At 36.1% G+C, this 19,698-nt stretch overlaps 13 non-coding genes across 13 annotated transcripts; all 13 read right to left on the bottom strand.

The window, feature by feature from the left end:
• Positions 1–22: 22 nt before the first annotated feature.
• Positions 23–95, bottom strand: TRNAV-AAC (transfer RNA valine (anticodon AAC)). Its single transcript has one exon. It is a non-coding gene; the product is annotated as a tRNA-Val (tRNA).
• A 664-nt stretch (positions 96–759) lies between these two features.
• Positions 760–832, bottom strand: TRNAV-CAC (transfer RNA valine (anticodon CAC)). Its single transcript has one exon. It is a non-coding gene; the product is annotated as a tRNA-Val (tRNA).
• Positions 833–1,842: 1,010 nt separating this feature from the next.
• Positions 1,843–1,915, bottom strand: TRNAV-CAC (transfer RNA valine (anticodon CAC)). The gene has a single exon. It is a non-coding gene; the product is annotated as a tRNA-Val (tRNA).
• Positions 1,916–2,836: 921 nt separating this feature from the next.
• On the bottom strand, positions 2,837–2,909 carry TRNAV-AAC (transfer RNA valine (anticodon AAC)). The gene has a single exon. It is a non-coding gene; the product is annotated as a tRNA-Val (tRNA).
• Positions 2,910–4,409: 1,500 nt separating this feature from the next.
• Positions 4,410–4,482, bottom strand: TRNAV-CAC (transfer RNA valine (anticodon CAC)). The gene has a single exon. It is a non-coding gene; the product is annotated as a tRNA-Val (tRNA).
• A 1,630-nt stretch (positions 4,483–6,112) lies between these two features.
• Positions 6,113–6,185, bottom strand: TRNAV-CAC (transfer RNA valine (anticodon CAC)). The gene has a single exon. It is a non-coding gene; the product is annotated as a tRNA-Val (tRNA).
• A 1,157-nt stretch (positions 6,186–7,342) lies between these two features.
• TRNAV-AAC (transfer RNA valine (anticodon AAC)) lies at positions 7,343–7,415 on the bottom strand. Its single transcript has one exon. It is a non-coding gene; the product is annotated as a tRNA-Val (tRNA).
• A 415-nt stretch (positions 7,416–7,830) lies between these two features.
• On the bottom strand, positions 7,831–7,903 carry TRNAV-CAC (transfer RNA valine (anticodon CAC)). The gene has a single exon. It is a non-coding gene; the product is annotated as a tRNA-Val (tRNA).
• Positions 7,904–9,046: 1,143 nt separating this feature from the next.
• On the bottom strand, positions 9,047–9,119 carry TRNAV-AAC (transfer RNA valine (anticodon AAC)). The gene has a single exon. It is a non-coding gene; the product is annotated as a tRNA-Val (tRNA).
• Positions 9,120–12,655: 3,536 nt separating this feature from the next.
• On the bottom strand, positions 12,656–12,728 carry TRNAV-CAC (transfer RNA valine (anticodon CAC)). The gene has a single exon. It is a non-coding gene; the product is annotated as a tRNA-Val (tRNA).
• Positions 12,729–13,840: 1,112 nt separating this feature from the next.
• TRNAV-AAC (transfer RNA valine (anticodon AAC)) lies at positions 13,841–13,913 on the bottom strand. Its single transcript has one exon. It is a non-coding gene; the product is annotated as a tRNA-Val (tRNA).
• A 4,341-nt stretch (positions 13,914–18,254) lies between these two features.
• TRNAG-ACC (transfer RNA glycine (anticodon ACC)) lies at positions 18,255–18,327 on the bottom strand. The gene has a single exon. It is a non-coding gene; the product is annotated as a tRNA-Gly (tRNA).
• Positions 18,328–18,990: 663 nt separating this feature from the next.
• On the bottom strand, positions 18,991–19,063 carry TRNAV-CAC (transfer RNA valine (anticodon CAC)). Its single transcript has one exon. It is a non-coding gene; the product is annotated as a tRNA-Val (tRNA).
• Between the last annotated feature and the right edge of the window lie 635 nt (positions 19,064–19,698).

Here is a 19,698-nt window from a genome sequence, read left to right as displayed (position 1 = left end):
TATTTCAACACCAAGAAGAGACTGGTTTCACTGGGGATTGAACCCAGGACCTTCTGCGTGTTAAGCAGACGTGATAACCACTACACTATGAAACCTGTGAAACCCTGCAAAGCAATGGCAATTGGAGACGAGTTTTGACCGCCAGGTAAAAAAAAAAAAAATTCAAAGTTCTGTTGGTGATGGAAGACAAAACATCCTGTTATTCGGCAACAAAGCCAAGAAATTCATATATTGTAGTTGGATAGGGTATTATTTCAACACTAAGAAGAGATTGGTTTTACTGGGGATTGAACCCAGGACCTTCTGCGTGTTAAGCAGACGTGACGACCACTACACTATGAAACCTGATGAAAAGTTACTGTGTATTGGCTAGCAGAGCAGAATTGTGACTGACGGGGCCTTTTTATTGCTGAAGGAAAGTATTTTTGGTAATGAAACATTTACAATTTTTATTACATATTTTACCAGTTTTATTCCTACAAAGGGATATTGCTTAAATTGAAGTTTACATTGAATGGGTTACTTTTTTCTACACAGTTTAGTCGTTTGCTTTTGTATTTATGGGAACTATATATTTTTAAACAAACAGGATTTTTATAATATGGGATTATGTTTTCTGTTAAAATGGACAATAAAAAGAAACCCAAAATAGTAGTTCTCTTTGTGATGGAAGCCAAAATGTATTGTCATTTGGCAACGAAACCAAGAATTTTATATATTACAGGTTGATAGAAAATTACTTCAAGAGCGAAAACAGATTGGTTTCACTGGGGATTGAACCCAGGACCTTCTGCGTGTGAAGCAGATGTGATGACCACTACACTATGAAACCTGTGAAATCCTGCAAAGCAATGGCAATTGAAAACGAGTTTTGACAGCGAGGGGAAAAAAATTATTAGTTCTGTTGGTGATGGAAGCCAAAACATCCCATCATTCGGCAACAAAGCCAAGAACTTCATATATTGTAGTTTGATAGGGTATTATTTCAACACCAAGAACAGATTGCTTTTACTGGGGATTGAACCAGTGTTAAGCAGATGTGATGACTACTACACTATGAAACCTTCTGGAAAGTTACTGTGTATTGGCAAGCAGAGAAGAATTGTAACTGATGGAGCCTTTTTATTGCTGAAGAAAAGTGTTTTTGGTAATGAAACATTTACAATTTTTATTACATATTTTACCAGTTTTATTCCTACAAAGGGATATTGCTTAAATTGAAGATTACATTGAATGTGTTACTTTTTTCTACACAGTTTAATCGTTTGCATTTGTATTTATGGGAACTATAACTTTTGAAACAAACAGGATTGTTATAATATGGGATTATGTTTTCTGCTAAAATGTTCAATAAAAAAGAAACCCAAAATCGTAGTTCTCCTTGTGATAGAAGCCAAAATGTATAGTCATTTGGCAACGAAACCAAGAATTTCATACTTTACAGGTTGATAGGAAATTACTTCAACACCGAAAACAGATTGGTTTCACTGGGTATTGAACCCAGAACGTTCTGCATATGAAGCAGACTTGATGACCACCACACTTTAAAACCTGTGATTCCTGCAAAGGAATGGCAATTAGAGACGAAATTTGACTGCCAGGAAAAAAAAAATTCGTAGTTCTGTTGGTTATGGAAGCTAAAACATCCCGTCATTCGGCAACAAAGCCAAGAACTTCATGTATTGCAGTTGGATAAGGTATTATTTCAACACCAAGAACAGACTGGTTTTACTGGGGATTAAACCCAGGACCTTCTGCGTGTTAAGTAGACGTGATGACCACTACACTATGAAACCTGTGAAATCCTGTTGATAGCAAATTACTTCAACAGCGAAAACGGATTGGTTTCACTGGGGATTGAACCCAGGACCTTCTGCGTGTGAAGCAGACGTGATGACCACTACACTATGAAACCTGTGAAAGCCTGCAAAGCAATGGCAATTGAAAACGAGTTTTGACCGCCATGGGAAAAAAATTATTAGTTCTGTTGGTGATGGAAGCCAAAACATCCCATCATTCGGCAACAAAGCCAAGAACTTCATATATTGTAGTTTGATAGGGTATTATTTCAACACCAAGAACAGATTGCTTTTACTGGGGATTGAACCAGTGTTAAGCATTAATCGTTTGCTTTTGTATTTATGGGAACTATAAATTTTGAAACAAACAGGATTGTTATAATATGGGATTATGTTTTCTGCTAAAATGTTCAATAAAAAAGAAACCCAAAATCGTAGTTCTCCTTGTGATAGAAGCCAAAATGTATTGTCATTTGGAAACAAAACCAAGAATTTCATACTTTACAGGTTGATAGGAAATTACTTCAACACCGAAAACAGATTGGTTTCACTGGGTATTGAACCCAGAACGTTCTGCATATGAAGCAGACTTGATGACCACCACACTTTAAAACCTGTGATTCCTGCAAAGTAATGGCAATTAGAGACGAAATTTGACTGCCAGGAAAAAAAAAAAATTCGTAGTTCCGTTGGTTATGGAAGCTAAAACATCCCGTCATTCGGCAACAAAGCCAAGAAATTCATGTATTGCAGTTGGATAGGGTATTATTTCAACACCAAGAAGAGACTGGTTTCACTGGGGATTGAACCCAGGACCTGCTGCATGTTAAGCAGACGTGATAACCACTACACTATGAAACCTGTGAAATCCTGCAAAGCAATGGCAATTGGAGACGAGTTTTGACCGCCAGGGAAAAAAAAAAAAATTCAAAGTTCTGTTGGTGATGGAAGACAAAACATCCTGTTATTCGGCAACAAAGCCAAGAAATTCATATATTGTAGTTGGATAGGGTATGATTTCAACACCAAGAAGAGATTGGTTTCACTGGGGATTGAACCCAGGACCTTCTGCGTGTTAAGCAGACGTGATGACCACTACACTATGAAACCTGATGAAAAGTTACTGTGTATTGGCTAGCAGAGCAGAATTGTGACTGACAGGGCCTTTTTATTGCTGAAGGAAAGTATTTTTGGTAATGAAACATTTACAATTTTTATTACATATTTTACCAGTTTTATTCCTACAAAGGGATATTGCTTAAATTGAAGTTTACATTGAATGTGTTACTTTTTTCTACACAGTTTAGTCGTTTGCTTTTGTATTTATGGGAACTATATATTTTTAAACAAACAGGATTTTTATAATATGGGATTATGTTTTCTGCTAAAATGGACAATAAAAAAGAAACCCAAAATAGTAGTTCTCTTTGTGATGGAAGCCAAAATGTATTGTCATTTGGCAACGAAACCAAGAATTTTATATATTACAGGTTGATAGCAAATTTCTTCAACAGCGAAAACAGATTGGTTTCACTGGGGATTGAACCCAGGACCTTCTGCGTGTGAAGCAGACATGATGACCACTACACTATGAAACTTGTGATAGCCTGCAAAGCAATGGCAATTGAAAACGAGTTTTGACAGCCAGGGGAAAAAAATTATTAGTTCTGTTGGTGATGGAAGCCAAAACATCCCATCATTCGGCAACAAAGCCAAGAACTTCATATATTGTAGTTTGATAGGGTATTATTCCAACACCAAGAACAGATTGCTTTTACTGGGGATTGAACCAGTGTTAAGCAGACGTGATGACTACTACACTATGAAACCTTCTGGAAAGTTACTGTGTATTGGCAAGCAGAGCAGAATTGTAACTGATGGGGCCTTTTTATTGCTGAAGAAAAGTGTTTTTGGTAATGAAACATTTACAATTTTTATTACATATTTTACCAGTTTTATTCCTACAAAGGGATATTTCTTAAATTGAAGATTACATTGAATGTGTTACTTTTTTCTACACAGTTTAATCGTTTGCTTTTGTATTTATGGGAACTATACATTTTGAAACAAACAGGATTGTTATAATATGGGATTATGTTTTCTGCTAAAATGTTCAATAAAAAAGAAACCCAAAATCGTAGTTCTCCTTGTGATAGAAGCCAAAATGTATTGTCATTTGGCAACGAAACCAAGAATTTCATACTTTACAGGTTGATAGGAAATTACTTCAACACCGAAAACAGATTGGTTTCACTGGGTATTGAACCCAGAACGTTCTGCATATGAAGCAGACTTGATGACCACCACACTTTAAAACCTGTGATTCCTGCAAAGTAATGGCAATTAGAAACGAAATTTGACTGCCAGGAAAAAAAAATAATTCGTAGTTCTGTTGGTTATGGAAGCTAAAACATCCCGTCATTCGGCAACAAAGCCAAGAACTTCATGTATTGCAGTTGGGTAGGGTATTATTTTAACACCAAGAACAGACTGGTTTTACTGGGGATTAAACCCAGGACCTTTTGCGTGTTAAGCAGACGTGATCACCACTACACTATGAAACCTGTGAAATACTGTTGATAGCAAATTACTTCAACAGCGAAAACAGATTGATTTCACTGGGGATTGAACCCAGGACCTTCTGCGTGTGAAGCAGACGTGATGACCACTACACTATGAAACCTGTGAAAGCATGCAAAGCAATGGCAATTGAAAACGAGTTTTGACCGCCAGGGGAAAAAAATTATTAGTTCTGTTGGTGATGGAAGCCAAAACATCCCATCATTCGGCAACAAAGCCAAGAACTTCATATATTGTAGTTTGATAGGGTATTATTTCAACACCAAGAACAGATTGCTTTTACTGAGGATTGAACCAGTGTTTAGCAGATGTGATGACTACTACACTATGAAACCTTCTGGAAAGTTACTGTGTATTGGCAAGCAGAGCAGAATTGTAACTGATGGGGCCTTTTTATTGCTGAAGAAAAGTGTTTTTGGTAATGAAACATTTACAATTTTTATTACATATTTTACCAGTTTTATTCCTACAAAGGGATATTGCTTAAATTGAAGTTTACATTGAATGTGTTACTTTTTTCTACACAGTTTAATCGTTTGCTTTTGTATTTATGGGAACTATAAATTTTGAAACAAACAGGATTGTTATAATATGGGATTATGTTTTCTGCTAAAATGTTCAATAAAAAAGAAACGCAAAATCGTAGTTCTCCTTGTGATAGAAGCCAAAATGTATTGTCATTTGGCAACGAAACCAAGAATTTCATACCTTACAGGTTGATAGGAAATTACTTCAACACCGAAAACAGATTGGTTTCACTGGGTATTGAACCCAGAACGTTCTGCATATGAAGCAGACTTGATGACCACCACACTTTAAAACCTGTGATTCCTGCAAAGTAATGGCAATTAGAGACAAAATTTGACTGCCAGGAAAAAAATAAAATTCGTAGTTCTGTTGGTTATGGAAGCTAAAACATCCCGTCATTCGGCAACAAAGCCAAGAACTTCATGTATTGCAGTTGGATAGGGTATTATTTCAACACCAAGAAGAGACTGGTTTCACTGGGGATTGAAATCAGGACCTTCTGCGTGTTAAGCAGACGTGATGACCACTACACTATGAAACCTGTGAAATCCTGCAAAACAATGGCAATTGGAGACGAGTTTTGACCGCCAGGGAAAAAAAAAATAATTCTTAGTTCTGTTGGTGATGGGAGCCAAAACATCCCATCATTCTGCAACAAAGCCAAGAACTTCATATATTGTAGTTTGATAGGGTATTATTTCAACACCAAGAACAGACTGGTTTTACTGGGGATTAAACCCAGGACCTTCTACGTGTTAAGCAGATATGTTGACCACTACACTATGAATCTTGATGAAAAGTTACTGTGTATTGGCTAGCAGAGCAGAATTGTGACTGACAGGGCCTTTTTATTGCTGAAGGAAAGTATTTTTGGTAATGAAACATTTACAATTTTTATTACATATTTTACCAGTTTTATTCCTACAAAGGGATATTGCTTAAATTGAAGTTTACATTGAATGTGTTACTTTTTTCTACACAGTTTAGTCGTTTGCTTTTGTATTTATGGGAACTATATATTTTTAAACAAACAGGATTTTTATAATATGGGATTATGTTTTCTGCTAAAATGGACAATAAAAAAGAAACCCAAAATAGTAGTTCTCTTTGTGATGGAAGCCAAAATGTATTGTCATTTGGCAACGAAACCAAGAATTTTATATATTACAGGTTGATAGGAAATTACTTCAACAGCAAAAACAGATTGGTTTCACTGGGGATTGAACCCAGGACCTTCTGCGTGTGAAGCAGACGTGATGACCACTACACTATGAAACCTGTGAAATCCTGCAAAGCAATGGCAATTGAAAACGAGTTTTGACTGCCAGGAAAAAAAAAAAATTCGTAGTTCTGTTGGTTATGGAAGCTAAAACATCCCGTCATTCGGCAACAAAGCCAAGAACTTCATATATTGTAGTTTGATAGGGTATTATTTCAACACCAAGAACAGAATGCTTTTACTGGGGATTAAACCCAGGACTTTCTGCGTGTTAAGCAGAAGTGATGACCACTACACTATGAATCTTAATGAAAAGTTACTGTGTATTGGCTAGCAGAGCAGAATTGTGACTGACGGGGCCTTTTTATTGCTGAAGGAAAGTATTTTTGGTAATGAAACATTTACAATTTTTATTACATATTTTACCAGTTTTATTCCTACAAAGGGATATTGGTTAAATTGAAGTTTACATTGAATGTGTTACTTTTTTCTACACAGTTTAATCGTTTGCTTTTGTATTTATGGGAACTATAAATTTTGAAACAAACAGGATTGTTATAATATGGGATTATGTTTTCTGCTAAAATGTTCAATAAAAAAGAAACCCAAAATCATAGTTCTCCTTGTGATAGAAGCCAAAATGTATTGTCATTTGGCAACGAAACCAAGAATTTCATACTTTACAGGTTGATAGGAAACTACTTCAACACCGAAAACAGATTGGTTTCACTGGGTATTGAACCCAGAACGTTCTGCATATGAAGCAGACTTGATGACCACCACACTTTAAAACCTGTGATTCCTGCAAAGTAATGGCAATTAGAGACGAAATTTGACTGCCAGGAAAAAAAAAAAATTCGTAGTTCCGTTGGTTATGGAAGCTAAGATATCCCGTCATTCGGCAACAAAGCCAAGAACTTCAAGTATTGCAGTTGGATAGGGTATTGTTTCAACGCCAAGAAGAGACTGGTTTCACTGGGGATTGAACCGACGACCTTCTGCGTGTTGAGCAGACGTGATAACCACTACACTATGAAACCTGTGAAATCCTGCAAAGCAATGGCAATTGGAGACGAGTATTGACCGCAAGGGAAAAAAAAAAAAATTCAAAGTTCTGTTGGTGATGGAAGACAAAACATCCTGTTATTCGGCAACAAAGCCAAGAAATTCATATATTGTAGTTGGATAGGGTATTATTTCAACACCAAGAAGAGATTGGTTTCACTGGGGATTGAACCCAGGACCTTCTGCGTGTTAAGCAGACGTGCTGACCACTACACTATGAAACCTGATGAAAAGTTACTGTGTATTGGCTAGCAGAGCAGAATTGTGACTGACGGGGCCTTTTTATTGCTGAAGGAAAGTATTTTTGGTAATGAAACATTTACAATTTTTATTACATATTTTACCAGTTTTATTCCTACAAAGGGATATTGCTTAAATTGAAGTTTACATTGAATGTGTTACTTTTTTCTACACAGTTTAGTCGTTTGCTTTTGTATTAATGGGAACTATATATTTTTAAACAAACAGGATTTTTATAATATGGGATTATGTTTTCTGCTAAAATGGACAATAAAAAAGAAACCCAAAATAGTAGTTCTCTTTGTGATGGAAGCCAAAATGTATTGTCATTTGGCAACGAAACCAAGAATTTTATATATTACAGGTTGATAGCAAATTACTTCAACAGCGAAAACAGATTGGTTTCACTGGGGATTGAACCCAGGACCTTCTGCGTGTGAAGCAGACGTGATGACCACTACACTATGAAACCTGTGCAATCCTGCAAAGCAATGGCAATTGAAAACGAGTTTTGACAGCCAGGGGAAAAAAATTATTAGTTCTGTTGGTGATGGAAGCCAAAACATCCCATCATTCGGCAACAAAGCCAAGAACTTCATATATTGTAGTTTGATAGGGTATTATTTCAACACCAAGAACAGATTGCTTTTACTGGGGATTGAACCAGTGTTAAGCAGACGTGATGATTGCTACACTATGAAACCTTCGGGAAAGTTACTGTGTATTGGCAAGCAGAGCAGAATTGTAACTGATGGGGCCTTTTTATTGCTGAAGGAAAGTATTTTTGGTAATCAAACATTTACAATTTTTATTACATATTTTACCAGTTTTATTCCTACAAAGGGATATTGCTTAAATTGAAGTTTACATTGAATGTGTTACTTTTTTCTACACAGTTTAATCGTTTGCCTTTGTATTTATGGGAACTATAAATTTTGAAACAAACAGGATTGTTATAATATGGGATTATGTTTTCTGCTAAAATGTTCAATAAAAAAGAAACCCAAAATCGTAGTTCTCCTTGTGATAGAAGCCAAAATGTATTGTCATTTGGCAACGAAACCAAGAATTTCATACTTTACAGGTTGATAGGAAATTACTTCAACACCGAAAACAGATTGGTTTCACTGGGTATTGAACCCAGAACGTTCTGCATATGAAGCAGACTTGATGACCACCACACTTTAAAACCTGTGATTCCTGCAAAGTAATGGCAATTAGAGACGAAATTTGACTGCCAGGAAAAAAAAAAAATTCGTAGTTCCGTTGGTTATGGAAGCTAAAACATCCCGTCATTCGGCAACAAAGCCAAGAACTTCATGTATTGCAGCTGGATAGGGTATTATTTCAACACCAAGAAGAGACTGGTTTCACTGGGGATTGAACCCAGGACTTTCTGCGTGTTAAGCAGATGTGATAACCTTTACACTATGAAACCTGTAAAATCCTGCAAAGCAATGGCAATTGGAGACGAGTTTTGACCGCCAGGGAAAAAAAAAAAAAATTCAAAGTTCTGTTGGTGATGGAAGACAAAACATCCTGTTATTCGGCAACAAAGCCAAGAAATTCATATATTGTAGTTGGATAGGGTATTATTTCAACACCAAGAAGAGATTGGTTTCACTGGGGATTGAACCCAGGACCTTCTGCATGTTAAGCAGACGTGATGACCACTACACTATGAAACCTGATGAAAAGTTATTGTGTATTGGCTAGCAGAGCAGAATTGTGACTGACGGGGCCTTTTTATTGCTGAAGGAAAGTATTTTTGGTAATGAAACATTTACAATTTTTATTACATATTTTACCAGTTTTATTCCTACAAAGGGATATTGCTTAAATTGAAGTTTACATTGAATGTGTTACTTTTTTCTACACAGTTTAGTCGTTTGCTTTTGTATTGATGGGAACTATATATTTTTAAACAAACAGGATTTTTATAATTTGGGATTATGTTTTCTGCTAAAATGGACAATAAAAAAGAAACCCAAAATAGTAGTTCTCTTTGTGATGGAAGCCAAAATGTATTGTCATTTGGCAACGAAACCAAGAATTTTATATATTACAGGTTGATAGCAAATTACTTCAACAGCGAAAACAGATTGGTTTCACTGGGTATTGAACCCAGAACGTTCTGCATATGAAGCAAACTTGATGACCACCACACTTTAAAACCGGTGATTCCTGCAAAGTAATGGCAATTAGAGACGAAATTTGACTGCCAGGAAAAAAAAAAATTCGTAGTTCTGTTTGTTATGGAAGCTAAAACATCCCGTCATTCGGCAACAAAGCCAAGAACTTCATGTATTGCAGTTGGATAGGGTATTATTTCAACACCAAGAACAGACTGGTTTTTACTGGGGATTAAACCCAGGACCTTCTGCGTGTTAAGCAGACGTGATGACCACTACACTATAAAACCTGTGAAATCCTGTTGATACCAAATTACTTCAACAGCAAAAACAGATTGGTTTCACTGGGGATTGAACCCAGGACCTTCTTCATGTGAAGCAGACGTGAGGACCACTACACTATGAAACCTGTGAAATCCTGCAAAGCAATGGCAATTGAAAACGAGTTTTGACCGCCAGGGGAAAAAAATTATTAGTTCTGTTGGTTATGGAAGCCAAAACATACTATCATTCGGCAACAAAGCCAAGAACTTCATATATTGTAGTTTGATAGGGTATTATTTCAACACCAAGAACAGATTGCTTTTACTGGGGATTGAACCAGTGTTAAGCAGACGTGATGACTACTACACTATGAAACCTTCTGGAAAGTTACTATGTATTGGCAAGCAGAGCAGAATTGTAACTGACGGGGCCTTTTTATTGCTGAAGAAAAGTGTTTTTGGTAATGAAACATTTACAATTTTTATTACATATTTTACCAGTTTTATTCCTACAAAGGGATATTGCTTAAATTGAAGATTACATTGAATGTGTTACTTTTTTATACACAGTTTAATCGTTTGCTTTTGTATTTATGGGAACTATAAATTTTGAAACAAACAGGATTGTTATAATATGGGATTATGTTTTCTGCTAAAATGTTCAATAAAAAAGATTGAACCCAGGACCTTCTGCGTGTGAAGCACACGTGATGACCACTACACTATGAAACCTGTGAAATCCTGCAAAGCAATGGTAATTGAAAACGAGTTTTGACAGCCAGGGGAAAAAAATTATTAGTTCTGTTGGTGATGGAAGACAAAACATCCCATCATTCGGCAACAAAGCCAAGAACTTCATATATTGTAGTTTGATAGGGTATTATTTCAACACTAAGAACAGATTGCTTTTACTGGGGATTGAACCAGTGTTAAGCAGACGTGATGATTGCTACACTATGAAACCTTCCGGAAAGTTACTGTGTATTGGCAAGCAGAGCAGAATTGTAAATGATGGGGCCTTTTTATTGCTGAAGAAAAGTGTTTTTGGTAATGAAACATTTACAATTTTTATTACATATTTTACCAGTTTTATTCCTACAAAGGGATATTGCTTAAATTGAAGATTACATTGAATGTGTTACTTTTTTCTACACAGTTTAATCGTTTGCTTTTGTATTTATGGGAACTATAAATTTTGAAACAAACAGGATTGTTATAATATGGGATTATGTTTTCTGCTAAAATGTTCAATAAAAAAGAAACCCAAAATCGTAGTTCTCCTTGTGATAGAAGCCAAAATGTATTGTCATTTGGCAACGAAACCAAGAATTTCATACTTTACAGGTTGATAGGAAATTACTTCAACACCGAAAACAGATTGGTTTCACTGGGTATTGAACCCAGAACGTTCTGCATATGAAGCAGACTTGATGACCACCACACTTTAAAACCTGTGATTCCTGCAAAGTAATGGCAATTAGAGACGAAATTTGACTGCCAGGAAAAAAAAAAAATTCGTAGTTCTGTTGGTGATGGAAGCTAAAACATCCCGTCATTCGGCAACAAAGCCAAGAACTTCATGTATTGCAGTTGGATAGGGTATTATTTCAACACCAAGAACAGACTGGTTTTACTGGGGATTAAACCCATGACCTTCTGCGTGTTAAGCAGACGTGATGACCACTACACTATGAAACCTGTGAAATCCTGTTGATAACAAATTACTTCAACAGCGAAAACGGATTGGTTTCACTGGGGATTGAACCCATTACCTTCTGCGTGTGAAGCAGACGTGATGACCACTACACTATGAAACCTGTGAAATCCTGCAAAGCAATGGCAATTGAAAACTAGTTTTGACCGCCAGGGGAAAAAAAATTATTAGTTCTGTTGGTGATGAAAGCCAAAACATCCCATCATTCGGCAACAAAGCCAAGAACTTCATATATTGTAGTTTGATAGGGTATTATTTCAACACCAAGATCAGATTGCTTTTACTGGGGATTGAACCAGTGTTAAGCAGATGTGATGACTACTACACTATGAAACCTTCTGGAAAGTTACTGTGTATTGGCAAGCAGAGCAGAATTGTAACTGATGGGGCCTTTTTATTGCTGAAGAAAAGTGTTTTTGGTAATGAAACATTTACAATTTTTATTACATATTTTACCAGTTTTATTCCTACAAAGGGATATTGCTTAAATTGAAGATTACATTGAATGTGTTACTTTTTTCTACACAGTTTAATCGTTTGCTTTTGTATTTATGGGAACTATAAATTTTGAAACAAACAGGATTGTTATAATATGGGATTATGTTTTCTGCTAAAATGTTCAATAAAAAAGAAACCCAAAATCGTAGTTCTCCTTGTGATAGAAGCCAAAATGTATTGTCATTTGGCAACGAAACCAAGAATTTCATACTTTACAGGTTGATAAGAAATTACTTCAACACCGAAAACAGATTGGTTTCACTGCGTATTGAACCCAGAACGTTCTGCATATGAAGCAGACTTGATGACCACCACACTTTAAAACCTGTGATTCCTGCAAAGTAATGGCAATTAGAGACGAAATTTGACTGCCAGGAAAAAAAAAAATTCGTAGTTCTGTTGGTTATGGAAGCTAAAACATCCCGTCATTCGGCAACAAAGCCAAGAACTTCATGTATTGCAGTTGGATAGGGTATTATTTCAACACCAAGAACAGACTGGTTTTACTGGAGATTAAACCCAGGACCTTCTGCGTATTAAGCAGACGTGATGACCACTACACTATGAAACCTGTGAAATCCTGTTGATAGCAAATTACTTCAACAGCAAAAACAGATTGGTTTCACTGGGGATTGAACCCAGGACCTTCTGCGTGTGAAGCAGACGTGATGACCACTACACTATGAAACCTGTGAAATCCTGCAAAGTAATGGCAATTGAAAACGAGTTTTGACCGCCAGGGGAAAAAAGTTATTAGTTCTGTTGGTGATGGAAGCCAAAACATCCCATCATTCGGCAACAAAGCCAAGAACTTCATATATTGTAGTTTGATAGGGTATTATTTCAACACCAAGATCAGATTGCTTTTACTGGGGATTGAACCAGTGTTAAGCAGATGTGATGACTACTACACTATGAAACCTTCTGGAAAGTTACTGTGTATTGGCAAGCAGAGCAGAATTGTAACTGATGGGGCCTTTTTATTGCTGAAGAAAAGTGTTTTTGGTAATGAAACATTTACAATTTTTATTACATATTTTACCAGTTTTATTCCTACAAAGGGATATTGCTTAAATTGAAGTTTACATTGAATGTGTTACTTTTTTCTACACAGTTTAATCGTTTGCTTTTGTATTTATGGGAACTATGAATTTTGAAACAACCAGGATTGTTATAATATGGGATTATGTTTTCTGCTAAAATGTTCAATAAAAAAGAAACCCAAAATCGTAGTTCTCCTTGTGATAGAAGCCAAAATGTATTGTCATTTGGCAACGAAACCAAGAATTTCATACTTTACAGGTTGATAGGAAATTACTTAAACACCGAAAACAGATTCTGCATATGAAGCAGACTTGATGACCACCACACTTTAAAACCTGTGATTCCTGCAAAAAAATGGCAATTAGAGACGAAATTTGACTGCCAGGAAAAAAAAAAAATTCGTACTTCCGTTGGTTATGGAAGCTAAAACATCCCGTCATTCCTCAACAAAGCCAAGAACTTCATGTATTGCAGTTGGATAGGGTATTATTTCAACACCAAGAAGAGACTGGTTTCACTGGGGATTGAACCCATGACCTTCTGCGTGTTAAGCAGACGTGATAACCACTACACTATGAAACCTGTGAAATCCTGCAAAGCAATGGTAATTGGAGACGAGTTTTGACCGCCAGGGAAAAAAAAAAAAATTCAAAGTTCTGTTGGTGATGGAAGACAAAACATCCTGTTATTCGGCAACAAAGCCAAGAAATTCATATATTGTAGTTGGATAGGGTATTATTTCAACACTAAGAAGAGATTGGTTTCACTGGGGATTGAACCCAGGACCTTCTGCGTGTTAAGCAGACGTGATGACCACTACACTATGAAACCTGCTGAAAAGTTACTGTGTATTGGCTAGCAGAGCAGAATTGTGACTGACGGGGCCTTTTTATTGCTGAAGGAAAGTATTTTTGGTAATGAAACATTTACAATTTTTATTACATATTTTACCAGTTTTATTCCTACAAAGGGATATTGCTTAAATTGAAGTTTACATTGAATGTGTTACTTTTTTCTACACAGTTTAGTCATTTGCTTTTGTATTTATGGGAACTATATATTTTTAAACAAACAGGATTTTTATAATATGGGATTATGTTTTCTGCTAAAATGGACAATAAAAAAGAAACCCAAAATAGTAGTTCTCTTTGTGATGGAAGCCAAAATGTATTGTCATTTGGCAACGAAACCAAGAATTTTATATATTACAGGTTGATAGCAAATTACTTCAACAGCGAAAACAGATTGGTTTCACTGGGGATTGAACCCAGGAACTTCTGCGGGTGAAGCAGACGTGATGACCACTACACTATGAAACCTGTGAAATCCTGCGAAGCAATGGCAATTGAAAACGAGTTTTGACCGCCAGGGGAAAAAAACTTATTAGTTCTGTTGGTGATGGAAGCCAAAACATCCCATCATTCGGCAACAAAGCCAAGAACTTCATATATTGTAGTTTGATAGGGTATTATTTCAACACCAAGAACAGATTGCTTTTACTGGGGATTGAACCAGTGTTAAGCAGACGTGATGACTACTACACTATGAAACCTTCTGGAAAGTTACTGTGTATTGGCAAGCAGAGCAGAATTGTAACTGATGGGGCCTTTTTATTGCTGAAGAAAAGTGTTTTTGGTAATGAAACATTTCCAATTTTTATTACATATTTTACCAGTTTTATTCCTACAAAGGGATATTGCTTAAATTGAAGTTTACATTGAATGTGTTACTTTTTTCTACACAGTTTAAACGTTTGCTTTTGTATTTATGGGAACTATAAATTTTGAAACAAACAGGATTGTTATAATATGGGATTATGTTTTCTGCTAAAATGTTCAATAAAAAAGAAACCCAAAATCGTAGTTCTCCTTGTGATAGAAGCCAAAATGTATTGTCATTTGGCAACGAAACCAAGAATTTCATACTTTACAGGTTAATAGGAAATTACTTCAACACCGAAAACAGATTGGTTTCACTGGGTATTGAACCCAGAACGTTCTGCATATGAAGCAGACTTGATGACCACCTCACTTTAAGACCTGTGGTTCCTGCAAAGTAATGGCAATTAGAGACGAAATTTGACTGCCAGGAAAAAAAAAAATTCGTAGTTCTGTTGGTTATGGAAGCTAAAACATCCCGTCATTCGGCAACAAAGCCAAGAACTTCATGTATTGCAGTTGGATAGGGTATTATTTCAACACCAAGAACAGACTGGTTTTACTGGGGATTAAACCCAGTACCTTCTGCGTGTTAAGCAGACGTGATGACCTTCTACGTGTTAAGCAGACATGATGACCACTACACTATGAATCCTGATGAAAAGTTACTGTGTATTGGCTAGCAGAGCAGAATTGTGACTGACAGGGCCTTTTTATTGCTGAAGGAAAGTATTTTTGGTAATGAAACATTTACAATTTTTATTACATATTTTACCAGTTTTATTCCTACAAAGGGATATTGCTTAAATTGAAGTTTACATTGAATGTGTTACTTTTTTCTACACAGTTTAGTTGTTTGCTTTTGTATTTATGGGAACTATATATTTTTAAACAAACAGGATTTTTATAATATGGGATTATGTTTTCTGCTAAAATGGACAATAAAAAAGAAACCCAAAATAGTAGTTCTCTTTGTGATGGAAGCCAACATGTATTGTCATTTGGCAATGAAAGCAAGGATTTTAGATATTACAGGTTGATAGCAAATTACTTCAACAGCGAAAACGGCTTGTCTTTACTGGGGATTGAACCCAGGACATTCTGCGTGTGAAGCAGATGTGATGACTACTACACTTTGAAACCTGTGAAATCCTGCAAAGTAATGGCAATTAGAGACGAGTTTTGACCGCCAGGGGAAAAAAAATAAATTATTAGTTCTGTTGGTGATGGAAGCCAAAACATCCCATCATTCGGCAACAAAGCCAAGAACTTCATATATTGTAGTTTGATAGGGTATTATTTCAACATCAAGAACAGATTGCTTTTACTGGGGATTTAACCAGTGTTAAGCAGACGTGATGAATACTACACTATGAAACCTTCTGGAAAGTTACTGTGTATTGGCAAGCAAAGCAGAATTGTAACTGACGGGGCCTTTTTATTGCTGAAGAAAAGTTTTTTTGGTAATGAAACATTTACAATTTTTATTACATATTTTACCAGTTTTATTCCTACAAAGGGATATTGCTTAAAATGAAGTTTACATTGAATGTGTTACTTTTTTCTACACAGTTTAATCGTTTGCTTTTGTATTTATGGGAACTATAAATTTTGAAACAAACAGGATTGTTATAATATGGGATTATGTTTTCTGCTAAAATGTTCAATAAAAAAGAAACCCAAAATCGTAGTTCTCATTGTGATAGAAGCCAAAATGTATTGTCATTTGGCAACAAAACCAAAAATTTCATACTTTACAGGATGATAGGAAATTACTTCAACACCGAAAACAGATTGGTTTCACTGGGTATTGAACCCAGATCGTTCTGCATATGAAGCAGACTTGATGACAACCACACTTTAAAACCTGTGATTCCTGCAAAGGAATGGCAATTAGAGACGAAATTTGACTGCCAGGAAAAAAAAAAAATTCGTAGTTCTGTTGGTTATGGAAGCTAAAACATTCCCGTCATTCGGCAACAAAGCCAGAAACTTCATGTATTGCAGTTGGATAGGGTATTATTTCAACACCAAGAACAGATTGCTTTTACTGGGGATTAAACCCAGGACCTTCTGCGTGTTAAGCAGCCACGATGACCACTACACTATGAATCCTGATGAAAAGTTACTGTGTATTGGCTAGCAGAGCAGAATTGTGACTGACGGGGCCTTTTTATTGCTGAAGGAAAGTATTTTTGGTAATGAAACATTTCTAATTTTTATTACATATTTTACGAGTTTTATTCCTACAAAGGGAAATTGCTTAAATTGAAGTTTACATTGAATGTGTTACTTTTTTCTACATAGTTTAGTCGTTTGCTTTTGTATTTATGGGAACTATATATTTTAAAACAAACAGGTTTTTTTATAATATGGGATTATGTTTTCTGCTAAAATGTTCAATAAAAAAGAAACCCAAAATCGTAGTTCTCCTTGTGATAGAAGCCAAAATGTATTGTCATTTGGCAACGAAACCAAGAATTTCATACTTTACAGGTTGATAGGAAATTACTTCAACACCGAAAACAGATTGGTTTAACTGGGTATTGAATCCAGAACGTTCTGCATATGAAGCAGACTTGATGACCACCACACTTTAAAACCTGTGAAATCCAGCAAAGTAATGGCAATTAGAGACGAGTTTTGACTGCCAGGAAAAAAAAAAAATTCGTAGTTCTGTTGGTTATGAAAGCTAAAACATCCAGTCAATCGGCAACAAAGCCAAGAACTTCATGTATTGTAGTTGGATAGGGTATTATTTCAACACCAAGAACAGACTGGTTTTACTGGGGATTAAACCCAGGACTTTCTGCGTGTTAAGCAGACGTGATGACCACTACACTATGAATACTAATGAAAAGTTACTGTGTTTTGGCTAGCAGAGCAGAATTGTGACTGACGGGGCCTTTTTATTGCTGAAGGAAAATATTTTTGGTAACGAAACATTTCCAATTTTTATTACATATTTTACCAGTTTTATTCCTACAAAGGGATATTGCTTAAATTGAAGTTTACATTGAATGTGTTACTTTTTTCTACACAGTTTAGTCGTTTGCTTTTGTATTTATGGGAACTATATATTTTAAAACAAACAGGATTTTTATAATATGGGATTATGTTTTCTGCTAAAATGGTCAATAAAAAAGAAAGCCAAAATCGTAGTTCTTTGTGATGGAAGCCAAAATGTATTGTCATTTGGCAACGAAAGCAAGGATTTTAGATATTACAGGTTGATAGCAAATTACTTCAACAGCGAAAACAGCTTGTCTTTACTGGGGATTGAACCAAGGACATTCTACGTGTGAAGCAGACGTGATGACTACTTCACTTTGAAACCTGTGAAATCCTGCAAAGTAATGGCAATTAGAGACGAGTTTTGACCACCAGGGAAAAAAAAAAATAATTCGTAGTTCTATTGGTGATGGAAGCCAAAACATCCCGTCATTCGGCAACAATGCCAAGAACTTCATATATTGTAGTTGCATAGGGTATTATTTCAACACCAAGAACAGATTGGTTTCACTGGGGATTGAACCCAGGACCTTCTGCATGGTAAGCAGACGTGATGACCACTACACTATGAAACCTGTGAAATCCTGCAAAGCAATGGCAATTGGAGACGATTTTGACCGCCAGGGAAAAAAAAAAAAATTCAAAGTTCTGTTGGTGATGGAAGCAAAAACATCCTGTTATTTAACAACAAAGCCAAGAACTTCATATATTGTAGTTGGATAGGGTATTATTTCAACACCAAGAAGAGATTGGTTTCACTGGGGATTGAACCCAGGACCTACTGCGTGTTAAGCAGACGTGATGACCACTACACTATGAAACCTGATGAAAAGTTACTGTGTATTGGCTAGCAGAGCAGAATTGTGACTGACGGGGCCTTTTTATTGCTGAAGGAAAGTATTTTTGGTAATGAAACATTTACAATTTTTATTACATATTTTACCAGTTTTATTCCTACAAAGGGATATTGCTTAAAATGAAGTTTACATTGAATGTGTTACTTTTTTCTACACAGTTTAGTCGTTTGCTTTTGTATTTATGGGAACTATATATTTTTAAACAAACAGGATTTTTATAATATGGGATTATGTTTTCTGCTAAAATGGACAATAAAAAAGAAACCCAAAATAGTAGTTCTCTTTGTGATGGAAGCCAAAATGTATTGTCATTTGGCAACGAAACCAAGAATTTTATATATTACAGGTTGATAGCAAATTACTTCAACAGCGAAAACAGATTGGTTTCACTGGGGATTGAACCCAGGACCTTCTGCGTGTGAAGCAGACGTGATGACCACTACACTATGAAACCTGTGAAATCCTGCAAAGCAATGGCAATTGAAAACGAGTTTTGACCGCCAGGGGAAAAAAAAAATAATTCGTAGTTCTGTTGGTGATGGAAGCCAAAACATCCTGTTATTCGGCAACAAAGCCAAGTACTTAATATATTGCAGGTTGATAGGATATTATTTCAACACAAAGGACAGATGGGTTTCACGGGGGTTTGAACCCAGGATCTTCTGCGTGTAAAGCAGACGTGCTTACCACTACACTATGAAACCTGTGAAATCCTGCAAAGCAATGGCAATTAGAGACGAGTTTTGACCGCCAGGGCAAAAAAAAAAAAATCGTAGATCTGTTGGTGATGGAAGCCAAAACATCCCGTTATTCGGCAACAAAGCCAAGAACTTCATATATTGTAGTTAGATAGGGTATTATTTCAACACTAAGAAGAGATTGGTTTTACTGGGGATTAAACTCAGGACCTTTTGCGTGTTAAGCAGACGTGATGACTTGAGTTGAGCGCGGTTCGAGGTTCGAGGTTCTCCAGTTCTAGGCTCGAGTGATTTTGGGGGCTGTTCGAGATCAAACTAGAACTCGAGCTTTTTGCAAAAGCTCGATAGTTCTAGATACGTTCGAGAACGGTTCTAGCAGCAAAAAGCAGGG

The sequence above is a fragment of the Anomaloglossus baeobatrachus genome, chromosome 2 (assembly GCF_048569485.1).
Source record: "Anomaloglossus baeobatrachus isolate aAnoBae1 chromosome 2, aAnoBae1.hap1, whole genome shotgun sequence".
Taxonomy (NCBI): domain Eukaryota; kingdom Metazoa; phylum Chordata; class Amphibia; order Anura; family Aromobatidae; genus Anomaloglossus; species Anomaloglossus baeobatrachus.
This window is presented reverse-complemented; position numbering and strand designations above follow the sequence as displayed.